Raw genomic sequence first — 16117 nt, 5'->3', positions numbered from 1 at the left:
TATGCATCTTTCCATGCATAGAAATTATATCTAATGAAAATAACACTTTTATAATAAAAAAATTTCTTTTATGCATCTTTCCATGCATAGAAATTAAATCTACTGAAAATAATACTTTTATAATAAATAAATTTTTTTATCCATCTTTCCATGCATAGAAATTAAATGTAATGAAAATAACACTTTTATAATAAAAAAATTCTTTTATGCATCTTTCCATGCATAGAAATTAAATCTAATGAAAATAATACTTTTTAAAAAAATTCAATATGCATCTTTCTATGCATAGAATTTAAATCTAATGAAAATAACACTTTTATAATTGAAAAAATTCCAATCTGCATCTTTCTATGCATAGAAATTAAATCTATTAAAAATAACACTTGTATAATAAAAAAATACCAGTATGCATCTTTCTATGCATAGAATTTAAATCTAATGAAAATAACACTTTTATAATAATAAAAATTCCAATATGCATCTTTCTATGCATAGAATTTAAATCTAATGAAAATAACACTTTTATATAAAAGAAAATCCTTTAATGCATCTATTTATGCATAAAATAGGAATAACACTTTTAAAATAAAAAGAATTTCTTTTAGAATGCACAAACGGTGGAGATTACTCTTTTAGAATAACATAAGGATAAAACTTATTTCCATAAAATTTAAGAAAATTTTGCCATAACCTCCTTTGTATAGCTGACCATTTATCAATTTTTATATTCTAATATTACTTTAAAATTAATCCCAATTGAAGTAAAACACTCTAATCTAAATCAATTTTCACTTTCTAAAGAGTAATCAATAAGAAAAGTTTAACTCAATTTATTTGTTACTCATTTTAGGATAAAGAAAGGTTGAGTTCTTAATGAAGAGAAGGGGGAAGCCTTTTCATCAAGGCTTACCATCCATATTCACATTAAAAAGCAAAGAATTCAGAAAACCATAGATTAGAATTAAAAAAGAGTAGAATTATTAACTTACATGGAGTCTTGTGAGCTTTCCTTTGGCTTGAGGGATTGAGGGTTCTACTCTTGTTTGGATCAAGAGTGGCCACCAATTCTTTGTAGAGGAATTAGTCAAAAACAAGTGAATTATCAAGTGAATTCAATGTTTTTGGCTCTGGGGAGGAGTAGAGTAATAGTGCATAAACACTATTAAGCTTTTACAAAGGGGGAGGCTTCCATTTATAGGAAAAAATGAGCCTCTAACCAAGCAAATTGATTCTAGCTCTCGAACATTAAGGATTTCTTCAGGTTGGAGTTTCATCAGCCCTTGGGTTGTTAAGAAGTTAAGAGTTCATCATTAAGCACATGTTTCGGGCTCGGTACATACTTTTTAAGTAGGCTGACATGAAATACATTATGTACTTTGAGATGAGGAGGCAGAAGAAGTTCATAGGCTAAGTCACTTACTTTCTTTGTAATCAGATATGGCCCACAGTATCTGGAGGATAACTTCTTGTACTTCCCAAGAGATAGAGAACTTCTTTTGGGACGTACACGAATGAAGACCATATCTGCTTCTTCGAACTTTCTGTCTAACCTGTTCTTATCTGCATACTACTTCTGTCTATCCTGGGTAGCTCTTAAATCTTTGCGGATTGACTGCATCTGCTACTCCATGTCGTCAAGCATCTGTCTGGACATCTCGACCCTAATCAATGGGTCGGACCAAGTTAATGGTGTTAGGCAGTCTTGTCCATACAGAGCTTTGAAATGGCTCATCCCGATGCTTCAGTGATAAGAGGCATTGTAGGCGAACTCGACTAGGTGCAGTTAGCTTAGTCACTTCTTGGGTTCCCTGCCACAGCATGACCGAAGTATATCTTCGATTACTTGGTTCACCCTTTCTGTTTGACCATCGGTCTCAGGGTGGTAAGCTGTGCTGAGATCCAAGAAAGTTCCTACTGCTTTGAAAAATGCAGTCCAGAATCTTGACGCGAACTTGGGATCTCGATCACTTACTATTCTCATGGGTAGGCCATGGAATCTGAAGATTTCCTTGAGGAACACTCTGGCCACATCCACTGCAGTGTAGGTTTCTTTTACTGGAATCAGATGGGCAACTTTGGTTAGTCGATCAACTACCACGAAGATGGCATTGTAACCTGATTGCACTGAAGGTAGTCCAGTAATAAAATCCATATTGATACATTCCCACTTCATCTGGGGGATGTCTAATGGATGTAACTTCCTAGGAATTTTTACTCTCTCTGCTTTGACTTTCTGACAATTCAAGCATTGATGTACATGATTAAGTACATCCTTTTTTAGTCCAGGCCAAAAGAAGCTTTTCTTTACAGAGATGTAGGTCTTGATGAAACCTAGATGTCCTACAATAAGGCTATCATGGGCTTCATTCAAAATTTGACCTTTAGTTCCCTCATCATCATTGGGAATGAATATCTTGCTATTATAATACATAATCCCATCATCCATGCTGTACCCTTGAACTCGGTTCAACTCCTGAGGAGTTTTGCTTTCCTGCATAAGTAGGGTAGCAATAGGGCTAAAGAATCTATCTCGCATGATCTTCTCTCTTGCGTCATTAATCAATGGATTTGACACCACTGTGATTGCAAGCAAGGAGGCTTTTCTGCTGAGGGCATCTGCAACCACATTTTCTTTGCCTAGGCGGTACTTGATTTCAAAATCAAATTCTTACAGGGTCTGCATCCACCTTCTTTGGCGCATGTTGAGATCCTTCTGAGTGAAGATCCACTTTAAGCTTTGATGATCTGTCATCAAAGTGAATCTTTGACCTAGTAGGTAATGTCTCCACAACTTCAGGGCATATACTACTGAAAGTAGCTCCAGGTCATGGACAACATAATTTCTCTCATGCATTCTAAGTTTTCAGGATTCATAGGCCACTGCATGACCTTCCTGCATGAGTGCACCTCCCAGGGCAAAACTACTGGCATCAGTTACTACCTCAAAGGGTAGAGAGAAATCTGGCAATTTTAGAACGGGATTGGTTACCAAGGCGGTCTTTAGCTTTTAACTTTGTGTCTACTAGATTAATTTTGACAACATAAATGAGCTGCTTTTTTCTAAATCCTTTCAGTAACTTAGAAGCTTTTACTAATTGCAGACCTGGGGATCCTAAAATTCCGGTTCCTTGAACTTTGTTTCCGTGAAGGTCACGGAAGGAAATGGTTCCATTATGACAGTGAATGTCGGCTTGATTTTTGTGGAGCCAATCCATTCCAAGGATCCCGTCAAAAACTCCCAAAGGTAGGACTCTGAACTGATAGTCAGTTATATTCCCATCTAGATTGAACTGAATACGATCTGTCTCATGGTGAGTGAAAAGGATCTTCCCACTGGCCAATTCAACTTGCATAGGTTTCCTTGCTTTCTGATCTAAGACTAGCTTACGCAAGCATCCAGGGGAAGTAAATGAATGAGTACTGCCTGAATCAATCAAAAGTTTGAGTAACTTACCCTTATACTCAGCTGGGGTATGGATGACTGAGAATTGATGATTTGGCCCTTGGTTTTCAATTGTGGCATAAATCTGGCCTCTTCCCTCTTCCACTACTTTTGCTATTGTAACCGCTCTAGCTGCTGCTGCAGACTGGGGTGGAACTCTTTCCCTTTGGTTACCCCAGTTTTTGGGAGGGAGTTCTGAGAATACTCTGTAGTACAAAGGCAGATGGCTGAGCTGGATTCCTCCTGGGATTGCCCTGATTTTGATGAGACGATTTGACTGATAGGAAGGGGCTAGTCTCTGCATTCTAGGTACTTGACTTCCCTGTCCTCTTCACATGATGGTAGGAGTCGGGCAGTCTTTAAGCTAGTGACCGAAACCCTGACATCCAAAACATCTATTCTCACTTCTAAGCTCCTCCCTCTGAGTCCTTGAAAAAGGTGGGGCTCCTGAGAAAGTGTTCTGAGGGAAGGGTCTTTCTTCACTTCTGAATCTGCCAGCATCTTGATTCTTACTTGGGCCTTGTTGCCTCTTTAGGGGTGGAAAGTTTGAAGCACTTCTCGGGGTTTGGAACCTTTTAAAGTTTGAGGGTGCAGGCTTTGGCGGGATCTTGACAACAAATGCCTTGGCAAAGTCCTTTGCCATTCTGTCAGCTTCTGCCATCATTGAGACTGGTTTGGCATTTTTCACTAAAGTGTCTAATGGCTCGTTCATTCCTCGAATGAATCTGGTCATCAGTTGCTCTTCACCCAAAAGTGGAGAATATTTGAGGAGAAGGGCAAATGCCTGATGGTACTCTTCAATTGTCCGGCTATCCTGCTTCAATTCCAAGAACTCATTCATTTTGGTTTCCAGGAAGCCCGGAGGACAGAACCTTTTCTTGAGGTATGCTTTAAGATCTGACCAGGTCTAGGTATTTCTTTCGAGACGGTTTGTCTCGCAATGGTTCCTCCATGTGACCCTGGTCGTTTCCATAATCTTTAATCTGGCGAGAGCCATCTTGCTCCTCTCATTGTAATCGGCTACATCAAAGTACTCTTCCATGGCCTCAATCCATTTTTCCATTGCTTCACCTAACTGTTCCCCTTCACCGTTGAATGGACCAGGTTGGGATCGATGCAGGGCTTTATGAATGTCTGGATCTAACTCTTCATCAGCGGTGGTAAGAGGATCCGGTTGCCTATCACGGCCCGCACGCCTCATGATTCTGACAAAATGAGATTTTTGTCAACTTAACTTCGTCATCAGATTTATGACTTTTTTTACATTTATTTCTTAAACAATAATTATTCCATCATAATTTTTAAAACAAGATTCACTTTGAAAATTTTGTTAACTAATATTTACAACCACGAAAACAATTCAGAATCTTTTTGTAAAACATCATTTATTATCAAAAGTTTTTGATATATACATAGAGCGTCTCGGCTCCAAAAGTCACTGCCTCAATCGCATACGCATAAAAAGGCGATACTGTGATCGAGACATGCTATGATATACACGATCCATCACTGATAAGGGTGCTGTAATTCTACTTCTAGGGATAAAGCGACTCAGAAGTCTAAAAATTCGACAAGAATTTCTAAAATTCCGGGGCGAATGATTAAGGAGTTGGACATAGTGAACAACTCCTAGCCTTATCAAGATCATGGCTAGGGAGATATTTAGCCTGAGTCTTTGAAGCTGATTGGTATTGACATTAATACATCACCCTTCGGAGAACCACATGTGCTGACATCGCTCTACAGGATCAAGGAAGTATAGATCCTCAAAGTGACGAGCGAGCCTCACTCTGCTTTCTCGGGTTGTAATAGAGTTGATGAGATGTTCGAAGGCAAAGGCGATCATATCCTGACTCTGGGAAAGTCCAAGAATGCTAGACAGATTTGGGGTATCCATCTAAAAATCCAGTTCAATTTATGAGTTTTCAATTTATGAATTCATTTCAAACATAATCTTAGCCAAGTGAAAACATTTTTTTACAGATTTACTTTAAAATTTTAGGCAATTTCTGCTGCTGTTTCATAAGTTTACAATAGCGCTCTGATACCAGCTGTGAGATCCCATTGCCCCCTCTATGCACCAGATTCCCGGTTTTGGTAGCAACGGAAGTAGCTTCCTCTTACGTGGGGCAGGGTTTCCCACTCGGGGCCTCGCCCTCGAATGTCCAGGCACGAGACTAATCTGGTGGTCATTCCAAAACCGAAACTGGGAAAATTTTCCTTGCTCGGAAAACGGGGACGATTCCACCTTTTTGAATTTCTTAACGAATTTTCTAATGGGGTCAAGAGACTAACGAACCTTCATCTTATTGAACGAGATAGAAGGAAAAATATTACAGACTTAACTTGAAGAAATCAACACTTTTTTCCTAATTGAATCAGGCACAGCTGTTGATCTATTCATTTGAGAAGTCTTCAGGCTTCTACTCGAGTTCTAAGCGTATTCCTGTTAATCAATTTTATTATTAAACCTCTACTGATTCCAGCCTAACCCCATCTGGCCCATGGGTTAGCCACCGTCCAACCCCACTGGAATTGGTAGAACCAGATAAGTACTCACCCACTCATAATTGAATGCCTTTCTTAACTTTTGCTTTAGAATACAGATATGCACACACTCCTCTTTAAAATTTAACTTATAAAACAATCCATTGACAAACAATTATTGATTACAGATGCCATAACTCAAAATTTCCATCCAATCCTTGTTCCTCAACAAAAACAATCACTCTGGACTCTCCGTTGAGACCTGCTAATCAGCAAAACGAGATCCAGTAACAAATTACAATAAACATTGGTCCATCATACAATATCTTCCTCGACATACGCATGGGTGTCCTCGGCACCGCGAGCGCGTGCATCGCCTGGAGAATCCTCCAGGATCCTCCTTAGGTGTCTTGGCACTTCACTCAAGGACTGCTTCGTCGGCCCTCGTCCATCGTACCGAAAGCGCACCATTTTAACCATACCGAGGCTGGAGGCTTTGCCAGGTGAGCTGTCCCTTAAACACTCCCCGCCAGCTGTTGCAACCGAACTTCCCTTAGAAAAACACATATACCAAATGCTCCCTCCAGTATTCTGGTGTAAGACAGCCCTTTAAGAAGACAGGGTTTCTATGCAAGTTTTCAGTTTTGATTTTCTTTTGAATATAATGAATATATCTTAAATTCGTATCCCCCGAAGACATTTATACATGTAATACTGAACTTCAAAACATAATTCCTCTAATTTTGTAACCTTGATACTCAGATCAATTCAAAGGGTCTCAACTTAGTTTCAGATTTGGTGGTTTGGGTGATTTGAGTATATTTTCCTGAACTGGTCACATCGTCTTTCTTTGAAACTGACGAAAGAGTTTGGTCTTGGTCATAGTCTGATTCAGGTTTCGAGTCTAAAGGTTCTTCCTGAACTATCTTTCTCAAAAAGGGGGTGATATTTCAAGTACTATTTTATTGAATTTCATTCATTGAATATTCACTTAACTGATTTCTAAAACTAATCACGAATTCCTATGAGGAATAAATTAATCATTTATTTGAAATTTCGACTTCGATAGATTTTCTGAATTTTCTCATTACCATCCGAGTGAATATGACGCGATAGAAATTTCTCTCACATAGTATTTACTTATTCATTTATCAAATATTCATGGAAATTAAACATAGAATTAAAGAGAACTCTAATTTTGATATAAAAATTCTTTATGCATCTATTTATGCACAAAAATCCAACTTCAATAATGGAAATAACACTTTTATATAAAAGAAAATCCTTTTATGCATAAAATCAATTTAATAGGAATAACACTTTAAAAAAATAAGAATTTCTGTTATGCATCCTTTCATGCATAGAAATTGAATTCAATGAAAATAACACTTTTATAATTAAAAAAATTCTTTTATGCATCTTTCCATGCATAGCAATTAAATCTAATGAAAATAACACTTTTATAATAAAAAAAATTTCAATATCCATCTTTCCATGCATAGAAATTAAATCTAATGAAAATAACACTTTTATAATAATAAAAATTCTTTTATGCATCTTTCCATGCATAGAAATTAAATCTAATGAAAAAAACACTTTTATAATAAAAAAACTATTTTATGCATCTTTCCATGCATAGAAATTAAATCTGATGAAAATAACACTTTTATAATAAAAAAATTTCTTTTATGCATCTTTTCATGCATTAAATCTAATAAAAATAACACTTTTATAATAAAAAAAATTTCAATATGCATCTTTCTATCCATAGAATTTAAATCTAATGAAAATAACACTTTAATAGTAAAAAAATTTCCAATATGCATCTTTCTATGCATAGAATTTAAATCTAATGAAAATAACACTTTTATATAAAAGAAAATCTTTTATGCATCTATTTATGCATAAAATAGGAATAACACTTTTAAAATAAAAAGAATTTCTTTTAAAATGCACAAACGGTGGGGATTACTCTTTTAGAATAACATAAAGATAAAACTTATTTCCACAAAATTTAAGAAAATTTTACCATAACCTCCTTTGTATGGCTGACCATTTCTCAATTTTTATATTCTAATATTACTTTAAAATTAATCCCAATTGAAGTAAAACACTCTAATCTAAATCAATTTTCACTTTCTAAAGAGTAATCAATAAGAAAAGTTTAACTCAATTTATTTGTTACTCATTTCAATAAGAAAAGTTTAACTCAATTTATTTGTTACTCATTGTAGGATAAAGAAAGGCTGAGTTCTTAATGAAGAGAAGGGGAAAGCCTTTTCATCAAAGCTTAACATCCATATTCACATTAAAAAGCAAAGAATTCAGAAAACCATAGATTAGAATTTAAAAAAAAGTAGAATTATTAACTTACATGGAGTTTTGTGAGCTTTCCTTTGGCTTGAGGGATTGAGGGTTCTACTCTTGTTTGGATCAAGAGTGGCCACCAATTCTTTGTAGAGGAATTAGTCAAAAACAAGTGAATTCAATGTTTTTGGCTCTGGGGAGGAGTAGAGTAACAGTGCATAAACACTATTAAGCTTTTACAAAGGGGGAGGCTTCTATTTATAGGAAAAAGTGAGCCTCTAACCAAGCAAACTGATTCTAGAATTTTCTAGATCAGTTTGGTCAATTTTTGACCATTTTTGGGTCAGTTCAGCTTACTTTTTGGAACTAGACTTGAATTAGGAGAAAGGAGAGATGAAATACCTCATTATTTGTGATTTTAAAACTCCTCCACACATGTGAAATAGGTGCCTCCTTCATAAGGGGGAATCCCCACTCTGAGAGGTGTCAAAAATCAGTTTTTTTAACTATTTTCCTTGGTCCTTAGTCCACTCTTCATCTTATGTGAGTATTTACTCATTTTTGTGGGGTTTTTCTTTATTTCTTCAATTTATCTCCTCCCTACATTTGGATTAATCTGATTGGCCCCTCATAACCTTAATCCAAAATTTTTAGAAAATATGGACCCTTAGGCTAAGGTCTTTTTAGCAGATTACAATTTATTTTTAATGCACCTTAGGAAATTCTTTTTAAACTTATGTTTCGGGAGAATTTATTTTAATAATAAGAAAAGATATTTTTCCATCCAAAGATATCTGAAAACTGAGTTACCTCTCTCTAGAACATTTTCTCTCTCTAGGTCAAAACAGGTAGAAACAAGATCTTTTATTATTCTGAAAAGGGGATTGATTATAGGGGAAGATATTGGACATCTTGGGTGCTGGGGAGAAATCTTACAATGAAGGCCCAATCTGATCATGAGGAGGCATTTCTATGAACCTGTCAGGGGGGTGGGGTCTCATATAAACTTCTGTTAAGGAAATCTTGCCTCTGGCGATCCCCTTCCTCTTCTGCGGCCTTCTTGGCAGCTTCTGCACAGCTGCAGCAGCGGCACTGAGCAGCGAGTTCTTCCTATGTGGGCTTGAGGCTTGGGGGTGATTGAGGTTGTTCTGTAGGTGTGGGTTCATGGTGGGGCCTCTTGGTGGCTTGTGGGGAAATGGGAGAGGTGGATGGAGGGTATAAAGAAGAAACGATGGCATCAGGTCTGCTCAACTAGATGGCACATGGCAGCTCCTCCCATCCCACCATATAGTAGAGTACCCTAGTGAGTAATGCTGTTTGCTGCCAACTTGCCTTGGGGGTTGGAGCAGACTGTAAGGAGCTCCTGGAAGTGGTAGTCATCCCAATTGACCTATTGCCCCTGGAGAACACGAGCTAAGGTTGTCAAACTGCACCTCCTGAACACGAGCTAAGGTTGTCAAACTGCACCTCCTGAACCTGTCAGTCCATCTTGTGGGTGAGGAGAAACTGCAGAGTGCGGGCTGGCATCACAACATCATCCTGGGAAATGTTGCCCCACTCAACTCCATTCTCGTTATCATTCCCTCTGTAGAGGCCACGGGTGAGCTTAAGGGCATTGACCAAGCGTACATATGTGTTAAAACCCTAAGATCTCTCTAGATAATTGTTATGCATAAAACATGCATAAAGCAGGCATAAACTCAACCACCCAACCACCCCCGAGCCCAAGGGATGCACACATGAATAATGAATGAAATACATCATACCTCTACCTTGATGTCCCATACCATCAAGAGGTATAATACAAACCAATAGCATGTAGCTATAGTGTGAATGGTAGGTGAGGAGATATGGACCTCTACACAAGAGACCATAGCATGAGCCTCCAAGCCATCAAGCTCCAAGCTCCAAAGCCCACCAAGCTCCCTTGAGTGTGCCCCATGCCCCTATTATATAGGAGGGCCCTCAAGTGACTCTTGACTTTCCATTCCTCATGTGTGACCCTTGGATGCCTGACCCTAACCTTAAACCTTAAGGTTAGTCCTAACCCATGCTCCACTAGAGCTTGTTCCCATGCTCCCATGCTCACAAGCCTAATGTGGGTTAGCCTCCTAGTATATGCACACATAATGTGTATATAACATAGCACACATAATGTACATATAACATACTTCCCCTCTCTCAAAACATTGCACTCTTGCAATGAAAAGAAGAAGAACTGCGCTGAACAATCTCAACCGACTCCCAAGTCGAATTCTTAATTTCCCTATCTTTCCACCTTATTTTAACCTCAGGTATTAGTCAACTACAAAGTTTCCTTTCCCTGAATTCAAGTACCTTATCAGGTTCATGTGGAACATAGGATAATTCATCGACTTCAACGAGTTCTTGAGGAGTAACTGTGTCATCCTCACCTCCCAGTTTCCCTTTCAATCTATCGATATGAAAGACTGGATGAACCCTAACAATTGGAGATAGTCTTAGTTCATACGCAACCGTGCCAATCCGATATATAACTCGAAATGGACCACAATATCTAGGAGATAAATCCGAGCATTTTCCCATTGACAAAGTCTAAAAATCTTTAGGAACATTAAAATAAACCAACGCTCCTGGTTCAAAAGACCGAGATGAGCGTCTCCTATCAGCATAAAACCGTGCCCTATCATGAGCACTCCTGATAGAATCCCGAGCTTCGGTCAGAATTTCCTACATATCATGCAAGAAATCCCTCGATGCATCAAGCTCGATGTCCTTAAGACTGACAACAATAGGTGCCCTGAGTTGATACCCATACATAAGTATGCACGGACTAAAATAATAGCCGTAAATTTAGAACTGTTATAGGCAAATTCCATCATTGAAATATTTTCCAATATGATGATTTTCCAGAGACATGCACGAAGCATATACTCTACAATCTGATTCATACACTCTGTTTGCCCATCAGACTACTGCGGATGATCAGAACAATTCACATTCAAAGTAACTTCCTCGTTGTAAACCATTCGGAATAAAGTAGGAAAACATGGCATTATAACAGCAGAAACCAGGGATTCATCGGTGCCCCGACATACCCACATCTGCATATGGAATACTCAACGTCTCGAGTTATCCATATCAACATAAAGAATCATCAACGTCTCGATGAGACACATATGTCCATCCGTAAACCTATCAGGTTGATTGTGTAAATCACCTAAAGTACGGAACTAAAGAAAGAAATGCCAACAAAGGAAGAATCCAAATTTCCTTATCCGAACACAACAAGATAAACTTGTTTGAACTCTAAAGAAAGAGATTTCAACAAGTGAAAATGCCGACGAGATTACCCTCATCAAAACATGCAGGTTATAGATAAAAGAAGTTTATCTAAAGAATGCCCACACTATAACTTCTAGTGAATTTAGAAAATAAGATTGTCTTTGAATGTTGAGGTCAACATGCTAAGTGATGTAAGCAAAGCAACAATCTTGAGCCCAAATTATCCCATAAGATAATATATGTGAGGGATCCCTAGCGTCCCATACCACCATGATACCACCCATACATACCTTAACAATTTGAAACTCCCTAGTATGCCGTCTAGGAACATATGAATGAAATCCTGTATAAAAGGAATAAGATGGCCTTATCCAGACTTTCACATACTAAACCTGTCTCTATATACTTGAGACTACATCAAGGAATAAATCCTTCTGAGTACATCATTAGAAAAGAAATTGAATTATTGGCGCCTTTCTAATGATAACTACCCAAAACACAATAAAGTTAGGGTAGAAAAAAAATAACTCACCTAGATATATAAGCAACTAGGTATCCGAGTTGGAATATACACAAGAGTACAAGAAATATACTCCAAATTTATGTGCAAAAAACGAAGGCAAATGCTACCTTCAAAGCACATGTAATTATTCAAAAGATCAAAAGATCCTTATAAAACCATGGATAAAATCATAGAAGCTCCTTAAATCCATAAAAACCATAGTTGATCATAAAAAACAATGCATACCATCTAATGGACATTTAATCATGCCAAAAGAAGCATTAAAATTGGTGGGCCAACTCATCATCAATCCGGAGTATATGAACGTTATGTTGTTCAAATAAAACTCCAAAGTAAGAAAGTGAAACACATGTGTGTAACACTCAATAAGAAAACCCCTAGACATAAGTGTTCTAGGTAGAACCTGATGAGTCCATAAAAACTTGGAAAACATCCAATAAAAATCCACCAAAATAAACCGATCAACTGACCCATGATAGAGGCTTAAGAAATTAAGCACAAACCACACTTTAATAAGTGCAAAATAAATTATCATGGAAAAGTGTCAAAGGGTGAAACACACTTTGAACAAAAATTATAGCCATCAAAAGAAATTAAGGAACATGTCCAAAAAGAATGGCTAAAAAATGGTAAAAAATCATGAATACATCGTTTAGAATTAATCCAAACATAATTATCCATTAATACGAGATATAATCGTATTAATAATATGCGAATAACACGCATCTATCTAATGTCAGCACGAGAAAACGTACTTCAACATTAAATAACCCTCGAAAATATTAAATTCTCGAGAAATAGAATTATCATGATTTTTTCTAATTTTTCCAAATTTATAGGGCTTCAAAATATAATAATTTTGAATTCCACCAAACCTATCCCATGGCATTCCAAACCTATATTTTTTCAGAAAATTTTTAGCAATTAAATTTGTCAAAATACCATTGATATTTTAAAAATATCAATTTTTAGGATTTCTAAATATAATATCTAGAATATTCCTAATTTTCCCTGAGAATCCCATCGTTCACGAAATTTCCAATTTCGCCCGACAATTCTCAAATCCAATGAAAATTTTTAATTTTAATGGATTTTTCTAATTTTCTGGTTCAAAAAATATATTTTTAAAGGAATTTGAATGGTCACGGGCCCCCGAATGGACACACCACGTGCCAAACACCAACCCCACATTTTTCCAAAATTTAAAATAACCTTTGTCTAATTTTCCACTAATTTTCAGGAATTTTTTGAAATTTTTAATCAACCCCGAACGCATTTAGAATACGAACGGTCAAAAAATTTCGGAATTCCAACGGTTTTCCCGGAATACGGAAAGCCAAAAGTTTTGGGAAAATGAAAAGACAAAAAAAATCGGAATGTGAAAGGTCAAAAGTTTTTCCGGAATTCGGAAAGCCAAAAGGTTTTTCGGGAAAACGGAAAGCCAAAGGTTTTCCGGAAGATGAAAAGCCAAGAAATTTTAAGAAGAAAATTTCAGAGAATTTTCAGAGAATTTTTTTCTCAAATCCCCTATTTTTCAGTATTTTCCAGGCTTATTTTCAAGCTTTTTTCTGAAAAATATCAAAAAGCCCTTTTTTTGAAATAAAAAACTCATTTTTTTTAAAAAAATGAAAAAAATGAAAAAAATAACATTATTGGCTTTATAGCCAACTTGATTTTTTAAGGGGGGGGCGTTTTTTTCCGCCCGGCTGCAGCGCAGCCCCCCCCCCCCCCCCCCCCCGGTCGCCTGCGCGTGGACATGAGGGAGAGAGAGGAATCTCTTCTCTCCATCCTCTCCACCCTCTCCTCTCCCTTTCCAGCTTTCTACTCCCATTTCTTGTCTCTCTCTGATAATCAGACAGATTACCTTAATCTTTGATTAAGATTTTCAATTAAACTCCTAATCATAATTAACATTAATTATGATTAATGTTTAATTTAAAAAATTCCTTTTTAAGAGAAATTTCATGAAAAAATGAAGGAAATATCATATTTGAGAGGCGGAGAGGACCCCACGCACACGGGAGAGCAATTTATGCATCAACACGCTGTCCCCTACTGAATTTCAGTAGCAAATTGACAGAAATTTGATCGCATTCCCGCGGAAAAAACCCGCAAAAAATGTATAAAAATACATTTTAAATCATAAAAATGCTCAAAAAATTCCTTAAAAATTAGGAAAAAATTTCTAAAAATTCTAGAAATTCAGGGAATCCATCCTCTCAAAAATATCCACCATAAACTTTATGGTATTTTTGAAAAAGAATCCATTAATGCTCGATTTTAATCATAAAAAATAGAGAAAAATAGCATTAACTCACGGTATTCCCCCGCAACGTCGATTCGTCCATTGAATTGAAGTACCACACGTTCCAATCACCATAACGATGATCCATGTGCATTTCATCAACACAAATCAACAAAAGATAACATTTTATTAGTAAATATTAAAATTTACTAAAAAAAATCAACAATTAAATAGAGATTGCTCTGATACCACTGTTAAAACCCTAAGATCTCTCTAGATAATTGTTATGCATAAAACATGCATAAAGCAGGCATAAACTCAACCACCCAACCACCCCCGAGCCCAAGGGATGCACACATGAATAATGAATGAAATACATCATACCTCTACCTTGATGTCCCATACCATCAAGAGGTATAATACAAACCAATAGCATGTAGCTATAGTGTGAATGGTAGGTGAGGAGATATGGACCTCTACACAAGAGACCATAGCATGAGCCTCCAAGCCATCAAGCTCCAAGCTCCAAAGCCCACCAAGCTCCCTTGAGTGTGCCCCATGCCCCTATTATATAGGAGGGCCCTCAAGTGACTCTTGACTTTCCATTCCTCATGTGTGACCCTTGGATGCCTGACCCTAACCTTAAACCTTAAGGTTAGTCCTAACCCATGCTCCACTAGAGCTTGTTCCCATGCTCCCATGCTCACAAGCCTAATGTGGGTTAGCCTCCTAGTATATGCACACATAATGTGTATATAACATAGCACACATAATGTACATATAACAATATGGTTGTCCCATAGGTGGGAGTGCAAGTGCCTCTTGCACAAGCCCTACGTTGAGCTAGACTAGAGGCCTGCGTCCCTCGATATCCAAGATAACACCTGTGTGCTGATTTACATCATAAGATTCAGTGAAGTATAAGGCGTTATACAAATTTGGCCCCCAAGGCTCAAGGGTGGTTAGGCGGCCCAATCCAAGCTGTTCCAATTTCTATACTACTGTTGGGTCATCAGTGACAGCTCCATAACAGGGACCGGTGTAGTGAAGGAGCTTGTGCTCAACTTTACGGTGGTTATTCATCAGGAAATGGGACAGTGTGTCCATTGACTTGCTTCATCATAGCTTCGCCCAGGTGTGGGAGAGCTAGGTGGGGTGCTTTGTGTACTCCTCGAAGCATCCACTGGTAGGTCTCTTTCTCCTCAGGGAAGTATGGTGGAGCACCTCTAGGGAGGAGTCAAAAGCTTCTGACATCTTGGCATGGGGAAGCGATAGTAACTGGCTCTTCATCTGTCACTAGAATGGTAACATGGCCAGAAGCCAATTGTAGGGTGGTCATCCATGCATCCTAGTCGATGTTGTATCTGTTTTATGGCCCATCCATCCCGTGCTGAGGAGGATCTCTTCATGCATTGTTATTGTAGTCATCACATAAAACTTCCCTTCCAAGGGATTATTTCCAATGTGGAACAAAAGTGTGACTGTGCCAATGCAATGAATATACTGTGAGGCAACCATGGTGACAATGGCAGTTGTTTCTTTCAATGTGGGTTCGCCAAGGGAACACAATGTTTCATAAGACAATAAATTGTAACTAGCCCCATTATCAACAAGAGCTAATTTTTGGACAAAGCTGGTTGGTGTAGTCATCCCTAACCATAATCGAGCTGGCTTCACCTCTCCCAGTCTTCTTCTTCAAGAGTCAACTACTTGGGACCTGTTGACCACGATATGCTTTTGCTTTAGCTTGGCTTGCCTTACTTTGGCCTCTTCTTGCATAGTTTTTTTCATATCCTTAGGGTCTTGTTTTTGTTGTTTTTTTACCATGGATGGCTTTCAAGGTGGCCTC

This window comes from Cibotium barometz, chromosome 21 (assembly GCF_041138505.1).
Source record: "Cibotium barometz isolate CiBa-2024 chromosome 21, ASM4113850v1, whole genome shotgun sequence".
Taxonomy (NCBI): domain Eukaryota; kingdom Viridiplantae; phylum Streptophyta; class Polypodiopsida; order Cyatheales; family Cibotiaceae; genus Cibotium; species Cibotium barometz.
Note: the sequence above shows the minus strand (reverse complement) of the source record.